The 25,914-nt window shown below is 35.3% G+C and overlaps 1 protein-coding gene across 6 annotated transcripts in view; it reads right to left on the reverse strand.

Annotated features, from left to right (window-relative positions):
- The window catches only part of SIPA1L1 (signal induced proliferation associated 1 like 1), a 394,723-nt gene that overhangs the window by 136,789 nt on the left and 232,020 nt on the right, over window positions 1-25,914 (reverse strand). The gene's annotated exons all lie outside the window — the stretch shown is intronic.

Below are 25,914 nucleotides of genomic sequence, written 5' to 3' on the forward strand. Positions count from 1 at the left end.
CTCACTGAGATCCAAATAAATCACCTTCCATTCCCAGAACTTTTGTTCTCCAAAAGGCGAATATACCAACCCCACCATGACAAAAACTCATTCTTGCCACATTTCATTTCTCTTAGAAAATGGTTTACTGCAGAACTTTCTTTTTACAGGACAAGAAAAGTTATATGGGATGTAAGACGAAACCAAAACCCAGCACTAAAACACAATAATATAACTGACTCGGCCATCACAAACAAGAGTATTTCTCTTCAAAACCACCTCATATGCATCCTGTATTTTTTAATTAACCAAAAAAAAATCTTACTTTTAAACATAAAATTTTCTCAGCAATTAAAAGAAAAAAGGCTAAGACTTCTATTACATCTTGATTATAACAAGAACTCAATTTTTCTTCTTTTCAGTTCAAAATAAAGATGGGGCACATAGGGAGAGAGAGTAGCCACAATTTAATGACCTGTAAACATTCAGAAAGTTCGAGAGGGGTGATTAAGTTAAATAATAGATTCTTTTCAGTCATGATGACCTTTCTTCCTTTCTATTCTTTCTCTTCCTTTCCCCATTCTTATTCATAACATCAAACCCCTTACACATACTGCAACAATCCAAGGAGGAAAGCAGGTCAGAGAGAATCAACTCCTGTTAAGAAATGAAACTCTAGAATGGATGTCTTCTGATATCAGCTATACCACAAATTTTAACCACTGTGCATCCCAGTTGATATGAATACTTAACTTGCCACCAACACTGGGAACCTGATCATAGAGGGGATAGATATTTTTTGCTTATTTTATGAATGATACACAGTTATCACCAGGAACTCTACTCAAAGGAAACATTTAGTATCTCTAGTCTGAAATCGTTGATAAGAATATAAAAAATAGCAACAAGAATTAAGGTCAAAGTATGTTTTGGACATATCAGAAATGAAGACATTATTATTCTTGACATTACAAAATACATAAAGATAATAATGCTCGCTCACAAAGCAGAATTGACTTGCCAAAGGCAGGAAAATCACCAGTAAGAATCTTAACACCTCTGTATGAGAACAATTCCAAAATCCTCCCCTAGTTCATTTAATAGGTTTAAATACAATTAAGCCTCCTTTTAAAAAGGTACAATACAAACCTTGGATCATGACTAGCATATACAGAAATACATAAGCTTTGCACTTATTATTAAACCATCAGTGCAAAATAAAGATGTCAATGTGTGTCATATGACTACAGATCATTTTTAACACCTCAAAAATCTATTCTGTAGGGTTGACTGAAATAGCAAACATATGTTGATGATTATTAGCAATTCCTTAATTATCAGGAAACCTGCCTGAAAATCATTAAATATGGTAAAAAGCAACATAATTAAACAGAAGAGCAATGCTAATTTACAGCACGTTGCCTCCATCTGTTAAAAGAGTAGGCTATTTAAAAAAATTTTCCTCGTCACGTGTTTAATTTTATGGCTGTAGGTACTATTTAGGTCCATGGTAGATCCATTTAGTCAGCATACCAATCCCATCTAGAGGTACCACTGTTTAGTTAAGTAAGTTTCTGTAAACTATATCAAATTCCACTAGTTGAAAGTCTTTTCATCTCTGTCACAGTTCTGTCACAACTAACCTAGCACCCTTTTCTGATAAGGCCACTCTTCTGGCAGTGTTTCCTTCTCTCCCCTGAATCACCCTCAGCATTTCTGTAGTCTCTTCTGAACGCAATACACACAGGTGGGGCTAGGGATAACTCAGAAAATGGCTCCTCCTTCAAGGAAGCTACAGGCGTAGCAGGAATGCAGACAAGTGAAAAGGTTATTTTGGAATGCAAATGTGAACGATATAAGTATTAGGATACACAAGAACACAGCATTAGGATGGGATAACAGAGATGGGTACTGGAGCAAAAGTATTATTATGGAGAACAGAGTGTTGATTTGGTTGGATCACAGTTGCCTGTGCAACTGAATGAAGACAGGATACTAAAATTACCTGGGGACATATCTGGGTGTTACCAGTAGTCTGCCTGGTGATGTCATAGGACCTGCAGCTTTAAAATATCATCTCTATGCTGTTAACCCCACCTGAACACCAAATAAAATATATACAGATGTCTATTTGATATCTTTGAACCAATATTGCACTAACAAGCAGAAAAATGGAAAAATCAGTGTTTTTTTTCCCAAGGAATGAATGGGTGGTAAGGAAGTGAAAACAATAAATAATTCAAGGAACTGAATGGAAGGCACAACACAGGAAAACTTCTTTGTGCCAAGGGCATAAGGAACACAATTTAAAGACTACAAAAATAAACGTGGGGGAAAACAAACAAACAAAAACAAAATCAACTATCATTACTGCCCTGAAATAACTGATAATGCAGTATGGTAGTCATCAAAAAGATGTAGCATTTCTCATCATATGCTTCCATGTCCCAAATGGGATGCTGACAGATTCCTTAACTGGTATAGCCTCAAATACAGGGTCAGTTCTCAATGTTTCAGGGAACAGAAGGAATCTTCATGACGAGTAACTATTCAAATGCCCAGATAATAAAGAGGTCTATAATTTTAGAGTACTTATCAAAATTTCCATGTAAAAATTTTGTGAGGTTGGGTATATAGATTTAGAATGCCTGTAAATATTCTTACTTCAGAACGTAATAGAGAACTTTAAAACAGAAAATTTTAAAACAGATATATCTTCACAGTGCTTGAATATTAGATTAGCTAAGATAACCAAATAAGGTGAACTATTTACTTTACATCCCTTCTTGGTTTTCCTGAATTTCACTCACATTACATGAAAATGACATCTCAGACAGAAGGGACCTTTCACTCCTTCATGTCAGCCTGACACACAGGCATCTCAGTGCAATGTCATGGACAATTTAAGATGTATGAATCAGCACATACATTTTAGACTAGAATTTCCCCCTTCTTTCATTTCTTTTCTTTTCCTTCAATAAAAAGCAGAAGACTGAGGAAAGTGGAATTGATAAACCAGTCCATGCTCTTCAAAATTCAGTCTGAAAAAGAAAACACTCTGGAGACAGAGTAGGTTCAAATAACTTACAATGAAGTTAAAGGGAACAGAGAAGTTATGGATACAAAACTTCTATAAAGGAATAAAAAGATTCATTTGAGATTTAGAGGCAAGAATGCAATTAGAAATGTGCCTCTTTGGCCAGAGTAAGAACCAAAAGAGAATCCCATTTGCCTCCTACCCACCTCCTTAACTAAAAAAGTTCAATAAAGGAGGTTACATTTCAAAATCCTATTAAAGGCTTGAAGTTACTTTGTGCAGTTGAGTGTGAAGGAAAGAATGTGAAAATTTGGCAAAAAGCGATGGTTGAAGAGGGGTGACAGTATAAAGGGGGAGAGAGCAAGTCACAGTAGAATTATTGATGACTAGTGAAATGATACAGTAGCCGGCAACATAAAGAATAATAGAAATAAACAGAGGCCAAATAATCTGCAAATATGAATGTTTATCTTGTATTTAAATGACTAAGCTTATAAAATAAGCAATTAACATAAGACAAAGAGCCAGGTGTAAGGAGTCTAAAGTAGAAAGGTAAATGTGAATCAGAATAATGAGAGGAAAAAAAGAACTGAGAAGTTAATTAACATTGTAAAGGAAAAGAAACCAGAGGTCATCAGCTCATCAGGGGTACTGAGTTTCAATGCCCAGCACCAGGATATCAAGAGAACAGACCGGACCAATGAAGCAGGTGAGTGTTTTGAATGCACTAGTGTTTTTATTAACACTCATTTAAAATAAATTTAAAAACAAACTCTCTAACATTATATATGGTGATCTAGGACTAAACAACTGACTTGAATCTATTATGAGCTGGTCCTAAACAACTTATTATCACACAGGACCTGGGAATGCAGTATGATGTACACACCCTTGAAAACCAATGATAAAATATTGTACCATGTAAAACCTCCAATCATGCAAATCACCAAACAAGTAAAAATTCTACAGATCATAGGTCTTTCCAATAAGGAGTTCTTCTGCTAAAATCCCCTAGTTAAAGTAAAATCAGAGGGATATATAAATTATGGAGTATTAAAAATAAGACTAACAGTTTGTAGGATTTGGATAACATTAGTTCATACAGACGATAAACACAACTGCTTGCATTTCCTCACTTACAGATGCTTCCTTCTATTTAATATTGATATAAAAGTCCCCTCGCAAGAGTCTTGAGACCTGGGAAAACCAGGCAAGGCTGCCACCTCAACAAAGATTGTCCTTCTCACAATCCTCCTTCTGCAGGTTTGGGCTAAGTTTGAAGATGGTCATCTTTGGGACTCACAGACCAACATCCAAGAAAGCATTATTAAAATAATATGGGTAACAATCGCTCAAGGAACTGAAACTGTGCTTTAACTGGCAGAGAAAGTCTAGTAGTATTTACTTTCTCCTCTGAGGGCAGAAAGGAAAGAAATGGCCTGAACTACTAAAGCAGATTTAATTTGATAAGCCATGAAAATTACTTTTATCCACATAGATGAACTGTAAAAACTGCGGATGAGATTCTGTATCACTAATACAGCTTTGTAGGCTGCTGTCATGGGTTATTTGAGAACCATCTAGTGCTTTGCACTAAGTCAGTCCCTGTCAGCAACAGAGTGAACATTTCTAGCCTTACATTCTAATAATCTAACTGGGAAAAGAAGAGATGCATGTGAAAAACCAGAGGGGTTGATAAAATAGAATTTCCTAAATAGCTTTATTAAGGATATCATGATTTTCTCACTGGAATACTTATGCTTGTTCCAAAAAGAATTTATGGAAGTACACTTGAAAAAGCACATTTAAAATTTAGCATAGGAATAGGGTAGAAAGTAGCATCAGTAAGATCAGTGGGTAAACATAAAGGTCCTTTTATGCACAATGATGATCTGAGTCATCATTAATATTAATAGTAATCATATTTCACTTTGACAGATATTAAAATACCACCCAAGGACCAAGAATGTAGAGGAAAAAAATTAAAACATAAAATCACTCCATATTGCCTTAGCATTTCCTTAAATAGACTGCAGACAGTGTATGTCTGTTTCACTGTACCCTTATTTCTGAGCGTAACCTATCTCCACAGGCGGCTTCGAGAGAACAGAAAAAACAATAAGCAAAATGCAAACCAATCAAGTGTTGGTTGCACTTTACCACAGGAAGTCTTTCCCACAGGAAGTCTTCTTTTTTTTCTTCCCACCCTTTTCTTTTTTGTGGCAAAGTGAAATAAACTCCCTAACTGGAATGGTTAGCATTGGTCTTAAAATGTAGCCTTGTATACGTTTGCTTAGTTCTCCCTTTAAAATATGACCTCAGTGTTTATAAACATTCATATGTACTCTTGCTTAAAACCTCACAATACCTTCCTTCTGCTTTCAGGGTAAAATCAGAATTTCCAGAAAGTATGAAGATTCCCCTAATTGACAGCCCAGCATTTCCACACTCTCCCCATCATGTTCCATGCACTTTACCTCTAGTCAAAGGGAAAAGAGCCTACAGGAGACACCAATTGGCAACTTCTGTGGGAACACAACCCCACACAAGGATCCTCCCTCCTCCTCCTGGTTTATTCCTATCCATCCCTCTTTCTCCCGTTTAACACTTACCCATCCTTCAGTATTGCATTTGGGTATACTCTCTTTCAGGGAGTGGTACATATGCTCCCACCCCATGCTACTCTTTTGCAGCATCCCTTGAGAGTACAGTTAGGTGACTTATTACCTTCTAACACCAGATTCGCTGGCCATAAAAGGTGAGAGACAGCTAGTCTAAAGTTTCCTGACAAAATAGCTGATGTTAAATTTAAAAGAAAGAATATGTTAGAGTAGGAAAAACATTCTTTAACAGAACATGAATGCAAGGAGAAGCCTATCAAGTGTCATAACAATCATGAGTATAATAAGCATCAGAGAAATACAAATCAAAATAACACTGTATTTTATACCTATTAGGAATAATTACAAATGCCAATACCCACTGTTTTGTGGCAATACAGTTAAAACAGACGTCCTTATGTTGCTAGAGACAATGAACATTGGTGGAATCATTTCAGAAATATATATATATAGGGTGGGTAAACCAGAAAATATTCAGGTTTTTTGGCTCTGTCATCTCTCTTTTAGCATCTGGAAATGTCTGGGTGTCAAATGGCAGCGGGGATTTCACTCCTCCTCCTCCTCACACCCCACCAGCTCTTGGCTACCTTTATTCCTTCAGCATCCTCTGGAAGCTCCGCCTCCTTTCCCTTTCCTTGGGTAGTCACTGGCATACACTCTTTCCCTGAGGTCTCCCAATACACTCCAACATCCTTCGCTCCCAAAAGATAACCTTACCGAACACTGTGATTTTTTCAATGTTTTCTGATGCACCCCTCATTGAGTCGTAAGTGCTTCAGGACAGAAACCACACCTTATTTAGCTTTATGATACTTGACCCTTAGGAGAGGCTTAATGATAAATTTCAACCACAGTTGAATAGGAGAACCAGTAGTACAACAAAAACTGGTTTTACCGTATATAAGAAGGAAAAATTTACTGTACAAAAAATGTTCACTGCAATGATATTTACTTAGTTTTCAATTTTTATCAAAGAACACTAGTACCTTGTGTAATAGCTAAAGGCAAATAGTACTACAAAGTATTTAAGGAAGAACAATAATCCTTTTACTTCTTCTCCAGTCCCAGGAGACAATTTCAATTTGTAGCACTGTTTCTTCCAGTATGTATTTCTGTATTCCTAAGAAACACACTTATGCTGCTATTTCTTGATTTATCAATCTCAGACACTATCGACTGAATTCCTACTGTAAAGGATGAAAAATTAGCGTTTTACAGTCAAGCCTCTCTTCCTTCTCCATCATCATCATCCAGACAGAGCCTTCCTTCCTCTCCTGGGATGGACCCTACATTTCCCAGATCTCATGTCCTCCTCTCTCCTAGTTTACTCCTCATTTTATTGGACCATATCTTTATTCAGCAGCTGTCTAGGAAGGGGTACCCGGGAGGTAAAAATGATGAATCTTGGCATGTCTAGCCTTAATATGACTGAGGATTTTGGCAGAGTATAGAACTCTAGATAATAGAACAATTTACCTTCAGAAATTTTCAGGTTATTACTTCACTATCTTCTAGCTTCTATTGAAACGAGAAGTCCAATGACATTCTGAATGCTGCTTTTTTAGGCTACATGTTTTTTCTTTTTTAGTGACTTTTTTTAGGATTGTCTCTTTAATATGGGAGTAGCCTTGATGTAGGTATTTTTATATTCCTTCTGTTGGATGCCCAATGGGCCTTTTTAATATAAAAACCTACCTCTTTCAGTTAAGGGAAAAATTTTTTAATTATTTTTTTGAGAATTTCCTTTCCTTTGTTTTCTTTGCTCTCATTCTGAAATCTCTCATTCTCAAATCAGGCATTTTGTTGGATCCTGGACCTCTTGAATTACTTCTGATATTTTCTCCCTCACTCTCCATTTATTTTTCTTTTAGGTTTTTGAGAGATTTCTTTGAACTCTATTTTCCATCAAGGCCGTTTAATTTTTCATATTGGCTCTTTGGACTGAATTTTGAAGCGCTTTTGTGCCCTCATTGTTTCTCTCATTAAAAAAAAATTTGTTGTTTAATGACTATAATATTTTCTCTCATCCCTCTAAAATTTAACTAATTTTTAAAGTTTTCTTTTCATCTTCATAGGGCCTATTTTCCCTAAATTTGCCTCTTTTCTCTTGGTTTTGATCAGTGTCTTTCACAGGAAGGTTTTGCTCATATGTCTGCATTTACTGGCTATCCTTTTGTATTTCAGATTGAGGCATTAAAAAGCAGACTAAAACTTGGCATGGGGGCACAGCTTGTTAACTACAAAGTAAACTTTACTGTTGGGGACTGTGTACAGACCAAGTTGTTTCACTTGAGGAACCTGACATAGGGAAAAAAAATTATGACTGCCTAGCATGTTCAGAGTCTCTGAACTCTTACTATATCCAAGGAATTCCTTATATTGAATCCATCTCCCATGATGAAATGCCACATTTTCACTTAACCCAACCATTATTATACAAGGCACAGGCATACAAACTGGCCCCCAGACAAGGAGACGTGTACTTCCTGGTCTCTGAATTGGGAAGAAGCATCTACAGAAGCAAAAAGGAGGTGAATCCATTTTCATGGAAGTTGGTGGCAGCTGTAGAAGCAATATGCAACAGTGACACCCATGGTAAAGCACTGGTGGTGGCAAAGCAAAACACCATGTTCAGTGCTTCCCCAACCACACAACCACACTAGCTTTCTTGTACAATTTGTTGCCTTGGACACCTGACCTCCCTTGTTCCTGACCTTTTCCAAACCCAGTTTACAGCTTTCCCAGTAATTCTGCAAGCCATGGAATATTATTTCCATAAATTCCTTTCCTGCCTAAATCATATAGAGGATTTTCTCCTCTGTACTGGGAACACACAAATGCAAGTCATTGTAGGTCATTACCAGGCTACATTTCAGTTTCTCTAAAGAAGAATGGTTCCATTTCGTGCCTGGCTGCCATCATTCTGGAAACCAAGTTCAGCAAAAAATATTTCAAACACTCCTCTCTTTTTAGGGCAGCACTTCACCCTGCTCTCAGCTGTGCCAGTTATCCCTGTATCCAGAGCCTCCATGATTACACAGTTAGAGAAAGGACCTAGGATCTATCTGCAACCAACCCTACCCCTCAGTCTAATCTTCTTATCTAGGTGGGGCCTTCAATCTGGGCTTCCTGTGGTCAACTTTTTGTGGAATCCCTCCATCAAGTTATTCAGATTCACTCTCTCTACACACCACTAACTTAGTTACAATTCATCCATTTCTCTGCTTACTCAACTGTGCTGATATCCCTAATCTGCTTCTATTTCACCTCCTTTTATTTGTGCTTGTATATTTGTTATCTTTTTACATTCCTTTACCAACACTGTTGTAGAGGTTGGGGGGATTGAACTACATGTGTTCAATGACATGTTTAACTGGAGAATGGAATGCCATTAGTTTTAATTCAAAAAATTTCAACAATGCAATATTTGAAACATGCAGAAATACAGATACCTACAACCAGATTTGAAAAATGTTAATATTTTGCCAAATTTGATTCAGATCATTTTTTTAAAAATGTTATAAATACAGCTAAACAATCAACTCCCCACTGCATTCTGCTTCTGGTCTTCCAAAATAACTTCTGTTCTAAAGATGTTATACACTCTTCCCATGTATACTCTTACCCTTTTACTAAATAGGTATGTACCTGCGCTAGTTTGGATATATTATGTCTTGCCAAAAGCCATATTCTTTAGTGTAATTTTGTGGGGGCAGACGTATTAGTGTTGATTAGGTAAGGATCCTTTGTTTGAGTGTTTCCATGTAGATATGACTCAATCAACTGCAGCTGAAATGTTTGATTAAATTATTTCCATGGAGATATGGGTCCTGTCCATGCAGGGTGGGTCTTGATTTAATCACTGGAGTTCTATAAAAGAGCCCACAAATAGAAGGACCTCAAAGCAGCTGAGAGAGACATTTTGGAAATGGCTGCTGAAAGCAGACTTGCTGACATTTTGAAGATGTTAGCCCAGTGTCTGCTCTGGAGAAACTAGGAGAGGACAAAATGCCCCAAGAGCAACATTTTGAAGGAAGCACAGGAGCTGGGAGAGGAGCTGGAACACAACCTAGGTTCAGCAGATGCCAGCCATGTGCGTTCCCAGCTAACAGGTTTTCTGGATGCCACTGGCCTTCCTTCAGTGAAGGTATACTCGTGTTGATGCCTTAATTTGGACATTTTCATGGCCCTCAGACTGTAAATTTGTGACCAAATAGACCCCCTTTATAAAAGCCAATCCATTTCTGGTATTTTGCATAATGGCAGCATTAGCAAACCAGAACAGTACCCATAATAGTACTTTGTATGTTTATAAAATTTATATAGATAGTATCTTTGGAACACATCCCTTTGCAACTTTCTTTATTCACTCAAATATATTTTTAAGGAAAAAATGTTTTCAAGATTCTTCATGTTGATACAAAAAGAGATGGATCATTTATAAAAGCTTCTTTATGTTTTTCCACTCTTTTTCTTATACTAAAATTTGTTGATTGAAATTTATTTCCAATTGAAAGTTGTTTCCAATTTTTTTTTGCTATTACAAAAATGAACATTCTTTCACATCTTCTTTAGGCACATGTGTGAAAGTCTCTTTAGAGGACTCCCAGGATGAGAAACGCTAAGACCTTGAGTTGGAGTGCCTTTCAACTTCACTAGATATTGGTAAATAATTTACACTCCACCATAGGAACTGCTTGCTGCCACATCTTGGCCTTTAAATCATATCCAGTATGAGGGAAAAGGTGTTCTTTTGTTGCTTTCATGTGCATTTCTCTGATAATTCATATTTATTTAATTGGTCATCTGTAATGATCTATTTATGTTTTGTCCTTTTTTTTGCCTACGTATTTGTCTTCCTTCTTACTAATTTATAGAATTTCTTTATATATAATGAATACTAATTCTCTGTTAGACATGTGTGTCCATGTGTGTTCTGGTTTGCTAAAGCTGCCATTATGCAAAATACCAGAAGTGGATTGGCTTTTATAAACAGGATTAGGTTACAAATTTACAGTTCTAAGGCCATAAAAGTGTCCAAACTAAGGCATCAGCAAGATACATTTACTGAGGAAAGGCCGAGGGCATCCGGAACACCTCTGTCAGCTGGGAAGGAATGTGGCTGGCATCTGCTGGTCCTTTGCTCCTGGGTTGCATTGTTTTCAGCTTCTGATTCAAGCAGCCTTCTCTTTAAGCATCTGTGGGTTCTCACTTAGCTTATCCAGGGCAAACTCTTGTCTTCATCTCTTAGCTTAGCAACTCCAAACATCTGGTTTCAACTGCTCCAAAATGTCCCTGGATGTTTTCTCTCTAAGCATCTCTCTCTGTTGACTCTTGTGGTTCCCTCCTTACTTCTCCTGGAGGCAAACTCTGGATTACATGTTTTAGCTTCTCTCCAAATGTCTCTCTCAGCTTCTCTGAGTGCCTTTTCTCCATGAGCAATCTTAAAGGATTCCAGTGAACTAATCAAGACCATCCTGAATGGGAAGGTTCACATCTCCATGAAAACATTCAATCAAAGGTCTCACCCACAGTTGGGTGGGTGACATCTCCATGGAAACATTCACTCAAAAGGTCCTACCCCACACGATTGGATTAAAAGATCATGGCTCTTTACTGGGGCAGGTGAACTCACTGCCCTCCTGACTACATGGGACCTGACTCGCAGGGGTATAAATCTCCCTGGCAACACAGGATATGATTCCCGGGGATGAGTCCAAATCTAGCATTGTGGGATCGAGAACACCTTCTTGACCAAAAAGGGGATGCGAAATGAGGCAAAGTAGAGTTTCAGTAGCTGAGAGATTCCAGGTGGAGTTGAGAGGTCACTCTGGTGGGCATTCTTATGCACTATATGGATAACCCTTTTTAGGTTTTGGTGCATTGGAATAGCTATAGGTAAATACCTGAAACTGTCAAATTGCAACACAGTAGCCTTGACTCTTGAAAAGACGAATGTATAGCAATGTAGCTTACAAGAGGTGACAGTGTGATTGTGAAGGCCTTGTGGATCATACTCCCTTTGTCTAGTATATGGATGGATGAATAGAAGAATGGGAACAAAAAACTAAATGAAAAAATACAGTGGGAGGGGAGGGTGTTTTGGGTGTTCTTCTTTACTTGTATTTTTTATTCTTATTTTCACTTTTTCTGGTACAAGGAAAATGTTCAAAAAACAGATTGGGGTGATGAATGCACAACTATGTGATAAATACTGTGAACAATTGATTGTACACTTTGCGTGATTGTATGGTGTGTGAACATATCTCAATAAAATCGAATTAAAAAAAAAGATCATGGCTCTTCAAAATGGAATAATGTGTCTGAATGTATCCTCACAGTATGTAGCTTAGCTTTTACATTTCTTTAGGGTATATTAAACATGCATTTTTATATTTTCATATAGTGAAATTTATCACTCTTTGCCTTTATACTTTGAACTTTCTGTATCTTGTTAAAATAAAATCCTCCCCTAGCTCATCATAAACATGTTTTCCTATATTTCTTTCTAAAAATTTAAGTTTTTCCTTTAAAATTTATGTCTTTTATCCTTCCAGAATTTATTTATAAGAATATTTCTTTTTACCATACTGTCCTAGTATTATTTTTTAAATTGTCTGTTGTTTCCATGCTGATTTGTGATACAATGCCAAAAACAAGTTCCTATACATATGGAGGTCTCTTTCTATGGTCTCGTCTGTTTTGATGGTTTGCTCCTATAACCACATGCAAATACCAAGCCAATTAAACTAACACAGCATTATAATAAATCCTGCTATCTAAAAGGCATCACTGCCTCCATTAATCCTACCTCGTCAATAAATTTTAGGATTGGTGTGTCAAGTTTCATGGCAAATTCTTCTGGTTTGTTTTGTTTTTGAATTGCATCAAATTTATAGATTAATATGAGGAACTTAAATTCTTCCCAACATTGAGTCTTTCCATTCAGCAACATACATAGTTCCAGTTTATTTAGATTTTTTTTTAAGATATATTAATCCAAAAAGCATGTATTTTCTTAGATTTTACAAGGTACATCATACTATTTTGCTATTACGCTTTTGCTCATTCATGTTTAGAATATACTGTTACTGGTGTACTAAAAAAAGCTATGATTTACTCTATAACCAGTAACTACTTTTATTGGAGTTAAAAGTTTGATGGTTCTTTTCAATTTTCTTAGTTACAAAATCATGTTATTTGCAAAATGTAAAATTTTTTGCTCCCTCGAGTTGGCTTATAGTAAACATGGCTTACATTTAAGCTATAATGTTAAATTGAAAAAAAAAAAGATGTACTATTTCTTACTCTGAAAAAATATATTTATATATGCAAAAGAACAAGTACTGAAGAGGAATATGGGAAAATGAACAATAGATATTTTAGAAGGAAGGATATTTTTTTCTTTGTAAATATTTGCTATAAACTGTTTTGTCCAAGAAACCTAATTACTTTGGAAGTAATATGCAAGAAAACAATACATTCCATAACTTTTATTTAAAATAATGAGAGATCAGTAAAAGTCACGAAGATATGCCAGCATATTTGAAGGAGGAATAAATATTACCATATGTGGGTATTTGTACCCGCCTTATCCCAAAACTAAATTCAGGACCTCTATAATTCAGAGCATATACAAGGAATAAGTTCAAAAACATCTCTTTTAACACTAGGCCTCCAAGTCCTAGCACATGAATACAAGGAAAATGGACAAAAATAAAAACCTGATCCAAGTGAAAAGGTTGCATGGTTCAAGAAGTTAGATTCCTTCCCTGAAATAAATCTCCAGTCTGAAATAAATGAAAATTAAAACAAAAACAAAAAACTGTCACTCAATCTTGGGGGAATAAAAAATCAAAACAGACAAACAGAATAAGTTGTCATTAGAAATAGTAAAGTGTGGACTCAAAAGCACAGGAAAACCACAAAAGCAAAATAAAGACAAAACATGAGCAATAAAATGAAGGGGACACTGTCAGAGAAATAAAGTAAATGAAAGGTCATAGGCTAGAAATGAAAATGGAAGAATAGCCATTGCCTTGCAAACAGAACCCAAAAAGAGAAAATACGAACAAATAGAAAAGAATCAATGTCCAAGAGAGGGTCCTTTTCTCCACAATCTCACCAATAACTTTCAATTTCTGCCAGTCTAATGAAGTGAAATCCAGGTAGCCTATCTAAAGAAAAAGATGGAGAATGTGAGGCAGAAGAAGATGAAAGGAAATGACCAAAAAAAAAAAAGTTAAAATTATGGAAAAGTACCAATTAAAATCTGTGACAGAAATATTCATTTTTAAATTAAGTGAACAGTCACACTGAACAGGGAAAACGGTGAGAAAAAGGAAAGAAAATGGAAAGAAAATGCAAGGACACTAACTGAAGACAACACCAAGGAATGAGGAAGGTGTTGCTCATATTTCTAAGTGGAGTCACCTGTTGGAAGAAAAGCTGGCCTCCATGTATTTAAAAAAAAAATAACTCAAAAATTAAATCATTCATTCACATTAAACCAAAGAAAAGTGGATCTGTGGTATAAAGAGCAAAAAAACTTGTAAGTTATAAAAGGAAAGAGTACTAAGGAAGAAGAGGTGATTGTAATATAGATAGCTAACAGTTACTGAACACTTACTGCTATCAGAAGATGACAGTAAGAATACACAGGACAAGTGCTGAGGCATTAGGGAACACTTCACAGGAGTCTTTTGATGATCTTTCACATCAACAGTAGTTTCAATTGACTTGAAACTCAAAGATAAAATGGGATGTAGCTAGGACACTAAACTTGGAGAGTATTTCTCTAAAGAAATGAATGAAAAGAGACTGCACTTACAGATATGCAGTATGGTAAGAGGATTAAGAATGTGGTTGCAAAGATGTGGGCATAAGAAATGGTTTGGTTCAGAGATGACACTCTATATCATATGACAGTATAAAAGGAAACAGATCATGGTTAACAAGACAAAAGGCACTCACTAAACTTCTTAAGGATTCATAGGTTTTAAACCATCACACAGCTCTTCAGAGTTGTGATGAGAGAAAAACTCATTAACATAAGCATGAAAACAAGGGCAAGTTACAATTACTCTTAACTTATTGAAAGAATCTCAAATTGCATTAAAACAAAAGAAAATCCAACATGTTTACAAAGGTACGTAAATCAAAAGAACACAGAGAAAATTTTAAAGGAGGGATTTAACGACATTTTACTAAAGATCAAAGAGGAAGCAATATTATTGGGTGTCAAGTTTAAAAGAAAAATAATTTATTAAGTTAGATGCTATGATAAAAAAACTACAATAAAATATGCCACTTTTGTGTCAAGTAACAAACAAATGATATAATCACGAAAACTTAGTGATAAAAAATCAACTGCAACTAATCACATTCAAGCCATGAATTAGACATTAATGTTTAATCTATACCAGGTATTAATTCTTGGCACTGGGAATATAACATGAATGAAAGTGACAGAAGCTCCTATCTTCCTTGGTGTTTACATTCTAGGAACAGACAGACAGTAAGCAAATAAATGAAATTATATTTTGATGTGCTGTCAAGTGCCAAAAAGAGGAATAAAAGAAGGAAAGGGGAGAAGTAAGTGCTGGAAACCTTAGTTCCAAAATGTGGTCAGGGAAACATAAACTGAGAAACGGACATCTGTGCAAAGACCAGGAGGAGGTAAGAGAGCAAACCAGTCACTGGCCATACTGAGCCCAGAGCACAGTAATGACAGAAGAACACAGCAAAGAAATTAATGACACAAATAAACTATACTGACCTCTATACCCTAAGAATTTGGATCAACATTCTAGTCAATTGATTGTCTATGGTATGGATATTAAAAACTGAGCAAGCATCAAATAATTTTTAAAAATTAAAATTTAATTATATTTTATTTTAAGTATTTAAAAATATTCAAATATTTTAAACACCCTGTATTCTTGGATCAAAGCACAATGTTCAGGAGTGTCCAATAAAACAAAACAAAATAACAACTAGGTGGAAGAGAAAGTTGAAACACAGAAAGAGATTATTTAGAATTCATGAAAAATGAAAAGCAAAGTTTCTAAACTATTGGATTAAGCCCAAATTGTACACTGAGATAAATTTATAACCTTGAATATCAACTGAGCATTCAACTCAAAACATCAAGGAAGTACAAGAAAATGCAAATAAAGAAAAAAGCAAAATTTAATAGAGTATAAACAAACACAAAATGGAATAATTACATCTAAAACATGATTCTTTGAAAAAAAACAATAAAATCATTGTATCTCTGGGTAATAAATTAATAGAAGAAAGAGAGAAGCAAGAGTAAGCCAGCTTGGAGTTTAGAATAGAGATATACACCAATGAATAGTTTTTAAAATCTGAAAATGAATGTATAAACACAATTATATCAGAGGAATACGAACATATCAAGGATACAGATGATTTCCTATTAAGACACAATAACGTAAGAAGTAGAATATCAAAAGACCAACAAAGCTAAAGAAACACAGAAGTATTAATAAATACTCCCTAAGATAGCAGATTTAGAAATAGCTGATAAATTCTTCTAACTTGAAGACGTAAGCCACCAACACAATACATGCTTCATATGCACTGAAAAACACACACAAGAAACAAAATATGATATAAAAACTGGCAGGTTACTGAAACAATTCTAAGAGTTAAATAGAACTCCAATCCTAACACTTAACATATTAGAAAAAAGAATATAAAACTATTCTATCTTATTTTAGAACTTGCTACTTGCCAAGCACTGTAATAACTTTGCATACATTACTGACATATGCAAATAAAATATTAGGCAATATTATTAAACTTGTTAACATTCTACCAAATAACTAAAAGAAGAACAAAGTATAAGATCACTTAATATAATGAAAGTAGGCATTTAAGAAAAATCTAGACAAATTTCAATCAAAATTGGTTCTATTTTTGATAAGGTACTTAATTTAAATGACAAAAATTGTAATTATTGAAAATTGGATAATTCACTATAATTTAAAATGAAGTAAAAGAAATATTAGAGTTAAAAGGAGACAAAAGCACCATTGTTTTCCTGAAGTCGTGGTCATGATAGATGTGATGGCATCTCCAGGGTCTAATATATTGCCTGGCACAAATATTGAGGCAAATGAATAAAGTACATATTTTATGAAAAAAATAAATACTTACATAAAGAGCTTACACAAATTGTTCAGAAAAAATATTAATAGTAGTTCTTTGTAACTTGACAACTATGGCTAATAAATGTTCTATAGAGAGAATGTATCATTTTAAAATGTGAAAAAATGTATGTTGTTACTTTCCAGAAAAAAATAAACAGACAAAAGTACAGGAAGACCCAATTCAAAAAGAGAAAAAAATACAATTAGAAAATGCTTTGCTTTACTATAAATAAAAAAAAAAAAAAAAAAAAAAAAAAAAAAAATTTCACTTACTAACAAATTTTTTTTTATTGACAATATTGGGGAAACTGCAGAAAAACGTGTTATTTTCATATATTCCTGGTGAGCACTGTCAATTAGTACAATGCCATTAGAACGCAGTCAGCTAAATGGATCAAAAAATCATTAAAATGTATATCCTTTTAAGTTTGTGGATCTTAAGAAAATAATCCACATCAAAAACTAAGCTTTATGAATAAAGATGCAAATTGCAGCACAAAACAGATAAGCTAAATGTATAACTGGAAAATGTTCTAGAAAATTACTATATAAGTATATAGTTATAATATTCAATAATAAAAAGCAATTTTTGAAAATGATATATATTACTACATATGTACAAACAGAATCTGAACATACGATTACTGCCCAAGTATTTTGAAAATCAGTCACTTTCAAAGTATTTTAATCACAAGTAAACAAAAAACTAATCTTCTAGATAGCTAGTAAAAGGAAATCTTAAAAAAAGTACAAATTCTTCAAATAGATTACAAATTTCAATTTTAGCAATTATAAATAGAATCCCACATTTTTCACCACAAAATTAATATTAAGGAATGTTCTAAACACAGTATTTTCTGCTGTTTGAATATCTGGGTCAGCCAGGAAAATGACAGGCTGTGACTTACCTGAAATAGGTTTGTTTTTTAAAAAATCCATGATCTATTCCAGGAAATCAAGAATCAAAAGAATTCAAAATGCAAAGGACTTCTAAACTGATTTAGTATATACTGTACTCATTTCAGCAGGTGTGATGGACACTGTCCATTACCCACTCATAGCCATTCCTGCCACTTCTTCCCCAATAGTAGATTCTCAATTTGTTCAGCTAGCTGTCCAGCCATCTTGGCCTCCCATGCATTATCTACCCTACCCCAGAGGATAAATTATAAATCCTTTAAGTTAGTCATGGATTCTCATGCCCTTTGGTCTGTGATTGGTCTAGGGGTAAGTACCTAATCTAGCTCTGACCGATGAAAAGTAAGCAGAAGTCTACGTAGGCAACTTGCTGGCATACTCTGGCTATCCCAATGAAAAGAACAGACTCAGCTAGCAAGCCCTTTGCCTGTCACCTTCTTCTTCCTGAAGCATGCACGATGTCTGGAAGAGCTACAGACAACTTACATCCATGAGACTAACAAGAGAGAAGACATCAATGGAACAAAAGTTAGAGATCCAGAGTTCCCAGTGGTATCCCTGAAAATCTGTACCAACCCTGGTGTGTTGATTTCTGTGGATTCTTACGTGAGAAAATAAACTTCATATGCTTAAGCCACTGTGGTGTGTATTTCTAGTGCCTGGGACTGATGGCATGCCTAACAGATACAGGGAAAAAAAAAGAAATCAAGAGAGCAACATGATTTTTATTCACAAATATTTGCCATTTAATTTTTACCAAAAGTAGAAAATATTTTGACCAAAGACGGTTAAACAGGAGATTGCAGAAATAATAAACAAATGAATAAATGGCAGATTACAACAGGATATTTAATATCATACACTTCTAAATTTAGTTCCTAATCAGTTTACTAAAAAGTTTAGAAAACCTTACACATGAAGCATACATTTTGTGTGTTAATGCAAAAGATTCTCTCAGCTGATATGGCAAGATTATCCAAGAAAAAAGTACTCTATTTAAAATCTGGCTCAGGAAAATGAAATAAATCTTTAGACAACAAAAACACTTACAAAATCCTTCTACTTTAAAAGGGAGTTGCCTTCTTAGATTTTCAACAATCAGAAAACAGATGTTTTGGAAATTCCAAAAATTAAATTATACATTTGATAGGAAAAAATGCAGAAATATTTTACTGTTTCTCATGATGAAATAAGAATACTTTGAATACTGGTTCCAAGTATTCTAATGGTGAACCAAGAACTAGGTCCAAACTCTGGTTTAACAACAACAACAACAAAATGTTCTCTTTACCACTTTACACCTGTCATGTAAGATAAAAGAGTTATAGTTTTCACATAGGTATTGCTACAAGTTCTTTATGCCCTAATCTTTGATAATGTGTCAGGCACAATTTTGGCATGAAAATTTTTCTTGGGAGAGTCCACTGCAGAGAAAAAACTTATAAACACTTCATATTAAGAAAAACCTTAAAAGCTTGTTTTTTTTTGGTCTTTCTATGCCTTTCTCTCTAACAAATGAAGGTGCAATTTCATTTCTTAAGCAGAAAATGAAAATATTGACATCTAACACTAGTTTGTGTGCATTCTTAACGGCTTCAGAAAAATTTAAAAAGATGAGACTTTTAAATTACTTACATTTGTGAACTAAACCTTAACAAATTACCTGTGTGTGTATGTGTGTTTGTGTATTCAGCACCATGTTTTCATTCATGCAAAGGATGCAATATTATTGTTTAAAAAGAAATGAGGCATCTAAACTTCCCAAATTAATGTTTGAAGGTTTCACCAAAGTGAAACCAAATTTAGATTGATAATTGGTGTCAAAAGAAATTAATTTGTTTAGAAAACATGTGGTATCTTAAATACGAGAACTCCCCAAATGACTTTTGCAGGACAGAAATAATGTATTAACGCATGTTCTCACCAACTAACAGAAGATGCCACAGTTCATAAATATTAGGGGAGAAAAATTTTTTCCCCTATTTGATATTCATTGTTGGTACATTTAAAGGGTCTGGAAAGAATTTTTCCACAGTGAGGCTGTGGATTTCAAACAAAATCCCGATCTGAAAAATATAAAGGATAAGCAGAACCATCTTTTGCATTGTCTATGGATGCCATCTGTCAATCTCTAATAGTTCCGATACTAAGGGGATAAGAAGCTCAAGATCTTCAATTAATAGACTGTCTCTGATTACTTATTACTCTTATTACTTATGTTATGATCTCATTTTAAGAAAGCTAATACAAATTACATTCATTAAAAGAATCAAACAGTTCTAGATTAAAAACCAACTTAAATACGTTTTGACACTTGCCTTTCTTATTTAAAAAAATTCATTTGATATAGGGCAGTCCAAAGCAATACAATGTGACCTTTGAAACATGTAGATCTATAAAATGGGTGCAGGCCAAGGAAAAAAAGAGCTTCCTTTCTACACACTTCTCAGACATTTTCCCTTATCTTTGAGTATGAATTCATGGGTGTGCTTAAATTACGCTGTTGGCATTTTCGGGGGGTGGGGTGGTGTGGATGCTCTGAAAAATGTCTGTCCTATTGTGATTTCCAATTCTAAAACGTTCCAACCGAACACTACTTTCAGTTGACTGAGATTTAAGAGGGAACAGAAGAGAGTAAAATAAAAACACAGAAGAAAATGTTTTTTCCTCTTATGTCATTACTGTTTTTAACCTAAGATGTCTCTCATGTTAGCTACCATGGTGATAGGAATGGGCGAAAAATATAGAAACACTGAAAGAACAAATTCCCTCAGAATATTTCAGGGTTTCTAATGCAAAGCTTACCCTGGAATTACAGAAGCACACAAGTTGAAAATAGATTCTCATAACTTAGTAACGTTAAATGTAATATGAACAATCTTTCTTTATAAAAGCTTTTAAAAATCTACCACACTCACCCCACCCAAAGCAGCCTTCAACTTGATTTTTAAAAATTATTATTTTTTCCAATGTAAATTGTATAGAAGAAAACATAGTTTATATAACCATGGTGGTTTTCAAAGCCTGGAAATTTTAACAAAACCTCAGGGGACATTTGGTAATGTTTGGAAACATTTGTGGCTATGGGACAGGGGTGCTAATGGCATCTAGTGTGTAGAGGTCAGAGATCTTCCTAAATATCCTACAATGCGCAGGACAGCCCCCCGCCCACAAAACAAACAAACAAACAAAAAAAACAAAGAATTATCCAGCCTCAAATGCCAAGAGTACCGAGGTTGAGACCCTGGTTTAGAAGTATCTTCAACACTGAAATGCAAAGATTTATAATCACTCAAGTTCCAACAAATGGTATCTTTCGTCAAAGTAAGCAAGGACGGCTCCCAAGCTTTCTGTACTACCACAGAAGGACGTATGCAATGGCTCTTCTACCATATTTCGGGTATGGGAGGAGAATTCAGTCATCCATCTTCATAGTCACTGCAAAAGACTTAAGACTGCATTTTTTGACTCTTTCCAAATCTCCCCAGAAAATCAGAATACAGAGCAAAATGTACATTTCAGATGTTTCTGGTAACTTATTTAAACTGCTTTACTTAAAGCCTCAGCTCTGCCCATGAGAACTCCACACCAAAGCACATGCCACTGGACTACCCTGCATCAACCCCTCCCAAGCTCCTTTCCTAAGTGGCACAGGAGAGTCGGCTGTACCTAAAAGGTTTACTGCCAATCATTTCCTTTCGTTTTTCCCAAAGCTTAATGGCAAAGAAATCCCATTATTGCTTCTGCCTACTGTCTGACCTCTTTTTTCCTACTCCCAATCCCATTTCACCCTTTTACTGATTGTCTCCAACAAGCATGACCCTAAACTTCCACAATCAAAACCCAAATTCTCACAATTAAAGAAATGGAATATAAAAGGAAATGGGTATACAATAGAAATTCTCCAGGGGCAAGTTTCAGTTGGGAGGGGCCCACTGATTAGCACATTAGTCATTGTGAAAAGACTCCTAATACTCATAGCTGTAACTTAACTGGGTAAATTGGCTTTCACAAAATGGAACAATTATCAGAGTGACTCAACAGATGGCTTGTTTAAACTATAAGACTAATACAATGTGTCTGGTAACCTATTTCAAGTAACTAAGTAGAAACATTGCCAAGTGGACAACTTGTGATTGAGAACATCAAATTTTGCAGCTCATCTTATTATATCTAACTCCATCCTGGTCAGCCTGGGCGCAGAAAATAAAAGAACAAATAAAGCATCAGAAACAATCAAAGGTGGGCCTGGGGTTTAGAATATATGTTAGCAAAATTACCTGGCATATTTGTGGGATAGCTCTTTCCCCATGAAGGCAAGCATCCTTGGCTACGAAAATGACAAGGCTCAAGGCATTTAAAAAAACAAAATAAAACATGACCTCCCATCAGAAAAGACTCTACCTAAAAGATGATGAGGTCACTGAAAAGTTAGATATTCAGAAAGATGTAATTAATGGGAATAAATTACAGCCAATAAATGCTAATCTACCGACAAATGGATCCTCCTTTGTAGGGCCCCCAGAAGGCCACGATAGCCACTGCAGTCACCTTTCAAAAAGGGCTTCCACCTCTTTTGTTGCTCAGATGCGGCCTTTCTCTCTGTAAACCCAACTCAGCAAACAAATTCATTACCAACCCCTCCCCACCACACACACACACACACACACACACACACACACACACACACACACACACACACACACACACACACACACACACACGGTACATGACTCTCAGAAGAATGAATCCCCCTGGCAACTTGGGACATGACTCCCAAGAATGAGCCTGGCCCTGGCAGTGAAGGATTGAAAATGACTACTTGACTGTGATGGTTAGGTTCATGTGTCAACTTGGCCAGATGATGGTACCCAGGAGTCTGGTGAAGCAAGCACTGGCCTAACCGTTACTGCAAGGACATATGTGGCTGCTTAATAAACCAGAAGGCTGGTTTATTAAATCATCAGTCAATTGGCTGCAGTTGTGACTATTACATCAATGAAGGGCGTCTTCTACAATGAGAGAATGTAATCATCTGGATTTAATCCAATCAGTTGAAGACCTTTAAGGGAACAGACAGAGGACCTTCACTTATTCTTCAGCTGACCAGCAAAGTGTTTCCTGAGGAGTTCATCAAAGCTGCCAGTTCGCTGCCTGAGGAGTTCATCGAACATCTTCATTGGAGTTGCCAGTTTGCTGCTTGCCCTGTGGAATTTGGACTTGTGCATACCCACAGTTGCGTGAGACACTTCTACAAATCTTATATTATAGATATCTTGTTGATTTTGTTTCCCTAGAGAACCCTAACCAATACGTTGACCAAAAAGGGGGAAAAAGAAAAGTAACAAGCTGAGGTCACATTGGCTGAGAGATCCCAAATGGAGTCGAGAAGCTATCCTGGAGATTTTTCTTATGCAAGCTCCAGCTAGATATCCCAAATGGAAACAGTATGCCATGCCCTCACCGAAAGCAGTCCACAAATACCTAGGTGCCTACCTGGTATTCTATAAAAGATTCACTCACTAAGTTTTATCTCTCAGAAACTTAAATCCATCAGAGTGTTCCTATGCCAGACAAGTCCTAAAACTCAGAGGCAACAGACACTTTAAGAACAATCAGTGCAGCCCCTTTCCCCATGCTGTTGACACCTCTTTCAATATGAACAAGTTAGGGTACTCATTGCCTATACACACCTGAAAATGGGGAAAGAGATTAAGTGTGAGGAAGGGGTAGCAACAAACAAGGTAAGATTTAACAAAAGTCTACTGAAACTTTACATATATACACACACACACACAAACACACACATATACACATATATATGTATTTATTTAGATGTGGGATGTTGGAATAGCTGCAAGGAGGTAAATGTCATGGTGGAAATGTAACCCATAACATCCTTTGAAATTTGCTTTATAGCTACCCGTTGAATTGTGGTTTTTAAGTCTCACCTTTCTGTATATACCCTATATTGCGTAATAAGGAAAGAACTGAAACTGTGGAACTGTAACCCATAACAATTTTTGAAATTACCTATATAACTGCTTGTTGAGCTGTACAATAATAGAAATGCCTAAAATTGTTGAACTGTGACCCATGACATTCTTTGAAATTTGCTACTTGTTAAATCGTTCTTTGAGAGTTATCACTGTTGTATAAATACATATGTTAAAGTTAAAAAAAAAAACAAAACACTTTTTCCAAAATCCTTTCCAGCACTTAAAAAGGCCCAAATGCTGAATCGCTTTGAATTCTTGGAAGTATAATAAATATGAAGCATTTTTAATATGTAATGAAAAAAAATAGAAAAAGTAGACTTGTATTTAAAACAACAGTAATAACTAAATTCTGAAAGACAGGGCTCAATTGTTCACGGTCAAATAAAATGTAGGCAATATCCCATTTTATAAGCATAATTTTTTTCATTTCACTTTTATACTGAAGACCAAATTTGTTTTATTCTTAATTAATATCTGAAATATAATTCTAATTTAATTATAATTAAAACACTGATTCTTCTATTGATTGCTGATATCTGAATTTTTTAGGGCACTTAAAAATTATAAAACATTCATAGACATTGATTTTTTTATCTGATAAATATCAGATGATCTGAACATTACTCATAAGGGAATAAATGAAAAATCCAACAGTAATAGGCAATTTCTTTACCTTTCAACGTTATTTCAGATTTTGCAATTGAGAGAAAGTCAATGAATAAAAATGCTGACACCAGACTTTTCATTACATATTGGATTACAGACTTCAGACATTACATTTAAGCACAATAAAGCTACATGACATGCTTAATAGATACAAAGTAACATATATTTTGCCTGAAACAAACAAAAATACAGAATTCAGTTTGTGTATTTAAAAAATGCCTTTAATTGCTTCACCTCCATTCCAAGTAATTCACTAACTGATGCCTCATACATCTATTACATTTGCAATAAGACATTGTTCTTGGTTTCACAACTTAATTATCTGAAAACACTGTCATCCTCAATTGGTGCCCCCTTAAGAAACGTGCTCTGTGATGTAAAATAAGTAGAGATATTAAATAAAGAGGCATCTGATAAAGAGCAGACACTGTTTGGGAGAAGAAATGCAATGAAGAAAATGGAGGTAAGGATTTTGAAGAAGAATGGTTCAGCGCACTTGGTGCCGAAGAACAAATAGTCTCTACTTAAAGTAACAAGAGAGAGACCCATCCTACTGCCTAGGGCAGGTTGGAGGGAAAGTATTCCTCTGCAGGAATATTTCAACAAAAAAAATCATCCTGGAAAATTAGTAATTCCTGAAATTATTTTCATATTTAAATTAATACAGAAATCTCTCCAGTAATGAATAAGACGTGTATCAACAAAATCCAAAAATTTTCAATGAGTTCATTCATTCCAAAACACTTCTTGAGTTTCTAGTGCACATAAAATTCTGTAGAGCCTCAAACCGACAATACCAAATGCTAGTAAGGATGCAGAGCAACCGGAACCCTCAAATTTTCGGTGCAAGTATAAGATGGCACTATTTGGAAACACAGTTTGGCAGTTTCTTATATAGTTAAATGCATATCTACCCTACGACTCAAAAATTTCATTTCTAGGTACTTACTAAAGAGAAACAAAAATACATGTCCACAAAATAATTTGTAGAAGAAAGTTTATAGCATTCTTATTTGTAACCGCCAATAACCAGAAACAATCCAAACTAAGAACATTTAAGATCTATGCATTTTATTGTACATTTCTCTCAACTGAAAAACAAACAAACAAAACCAAAACTTTAAAAATAGAAGAAAGAATAAATGCATAAAAAAGCGTTGGGGTAATCTCCCCTACCCTGACTCCCAGCATCCTTTTGTTTTGACAAATTTGACCCTGTAGCAAGAAGAGAGGGAATGGGAAAGTTCTGAGAGGGAATGGGAAGACTTGTGCTGGAGAGAGCAAGAGTGAGCCAGAAGATGTTTACAGAAGAAGGAAAAGCACCAAGAGGTGAGAGGGAGAAGAGTGGAATAAGATGCCTAGAGGATTAATATCCCAGAGAAGTCTAGAGGGGCACAGGACAGACAGAGAGAATGGAAACACCAAATGTGGAAAAGAACAGGAATGTTCACAAAAGATGGGAAAAGAATGGACTTACGTAAGGAGAACAGAAGAACTGAAGGAGTTGTGGCCCTGGG

The sequence above is a fragment of the Choloepus didactylus genome, chromosome 4 (assembly GCF_015220235.1).
Source record: "Choloepus didactylus isolate mChoDid1 chromosome 4, mChoDid1.pri, whole genome shotgun sequence".
Classification (NCBI taxonomy): Eukaryota; Metazoa; Chordata; class Mammalia; order Pilosa; family Megalonychidae; genus Choloepus; species Choloepus didactylus.